This window comes from Wasmannia auropunctata, unplaced genomic scaffold (genome assembly GCF_000956235.1).
Source record: "Wasmannia auropunctata unplaced genomic scaffold, wasmannia.A_1.0 LD336033.1, whole genome shotgun sequence".
NCBI classification, from domain to species: Eukaryota; Metazoa; Arthropoda; class Insecta; order Hymenoptera; family Formicidae; genus Wasmannia; species Wasmannia auropunctata.
The window spans coordinates 109,887-111,657 of NW_012026857.1; the positions used below are offsets into that span (position 1 = coordinate 109,887).

At 54.3% G+C, this 1,771-nt stretch overlaps 1 protein-coding gene across 1 annotated transcript in view; it reads right to left on the bottom strand.

The window, feature by feature from the left end:
- The window catches only part of LOC105452299 (venom acid phosphatase Acph-1-like), a 19,777-nt gene that overhangs the window by 1,322 nt on the left and 16,684 nt on the right, over window positions 1-1,771 (bottom strand). The gene's annotated exons all lie outside the window — the stretch shown is intronic.

Here is a 1,771-nt window from a genome sequence, read left to right on the forward strand (position 1 = left end):
CACCTTCACCGGCTCCTGAGAAAGGGACGGTGCACTTATCACCTGCTACGCCAACCAGCAATCGGCGGACTGGCTAAAAAGCCTGACCGACGAAATAAAGGTAGGGGATACTCCCCTGCATGCGCTGCCGGCCGATGAGCTACCAAAAAGACATCGGGTGGTAGTGCATGTGGGGGAGGCAGATTTGACTGTCGAGGAGACCATTTAGCTCCTCGACAGGCAAAATACGGGCCTGGGCGCCAGGGAGTGGGTGATCATCAGGGGGAGCGAAAGCAGGAATGCCGAGAGCGCCCACTTCGCTGCCCTTGTCGGCGACGCATCCCTGGAGGTAGTGAAGGCCTGCGGGTTCAAACTCTTCTGTGGTCTGGGCCGAGCGACGGTTAGGTTGCTCGGCAAAGAACGCAAGGAGGTCGCGGACGCGGAGGAAACCACGCGAGGGGAGGCGGGGACTGCTTAGACATGGCAGGCCTCAGTATCCCGGTGGTTCAAATTAACTTGCATCATAGCAAAAGCGCCTCGGCGATACTAGCCAGGAGCATGGCTAAGATGCAGACAGCAATAGCACTAATTCAGGAGCCATGGCTACTGAACGAGGCTATCAGAGGACTGGGTGGCTGAGGCACTGTTTTCAAGCCAAACACTCAGAATAAGATAAGAACCTGCATAATAGTCAAGGGACTAAATGCTATTCTTATGCCGCAGCTCAGCAAGGAGGACATCACAGTTATACAACTGAAGCTAAACCTGACGGAGGGAACTAAGGACGTGCTTGTGGAGTCAGCTTATATGCCCTACGATGCCGAAGACCCATTGCCACAAAAAGAAATAAAAGACCTGGTGGCCTACGCGGAGGAAAGGGGGCTCGAACTCCTCTTGGGTTGTGACGCCAACTCCCACCATATAGCGTGGGGGAGCACGAATATCAACAAGAGGGGGGAGAGCCTCCATAATTTCCTAATGAACACTGGGCTTACCATCCTGAACAGAGGATCAGAACCTACTTTCATGGACTGCAGAAGACAAGAGGTAATTGACATAACGGTATGCACAAAGGGAGTAGTGGTGAGAGATTGGAGGGTATCGGACGAACCCTCAGGATCAAACCATAGGCAAATACACTACACCCTGGAACACAAGGTAAGTGTAATAATGGGGCCGAAACCCCAGAAACACGAACTGGTCGAAATACAGGGAAGACCTGAAAGCTATACTGAAAGAAGCCCCTTCCAAGTTTCACTCGAAAGAGGAGTTGGAAGTGTCGGCTCAGTTCGTCAGCGATGCTATAGTAACAGCCTATGAAATCAACTGCCCGTTGAAGCCGAAGTACGCCCCGGCCGGGGCTCTCTGATGGAGTCGAGAACTCGCCGGGCTTAGACTGGAGGTGAGAAGGTTATTCAACAGGGCGAGGAACTCAGGGGCGAAGGCCGATTGGGAAGCGTTTAGAAGCTCCCAACGGCAATATAGCGAAGCGATAATCGCAGCCAAAAGGAACAGCTAGAGAAACTTCTGCAGAGACATTGAGAGCGCTCCAGAAGCATCCAGGCTATGCAAAATTCTCAGTAAAGAGGACTCATCCCACCTGGGCTGCCTTAAGCTCCCCAATGGGAATGCTCGGGACGGCGTCCTGGAGGACTGGGCAGCAGGCCTCGAGCTCTACCTCCTCAACCGGGGGACGGAGCCCACGTGCGTGCGGTGGAACGGAGTGTCCATTGTCGATCTGACATGGGCCACTCCCCTTGCTGCGCGCTACGTGAGGGGCTGGAGGGTGGCG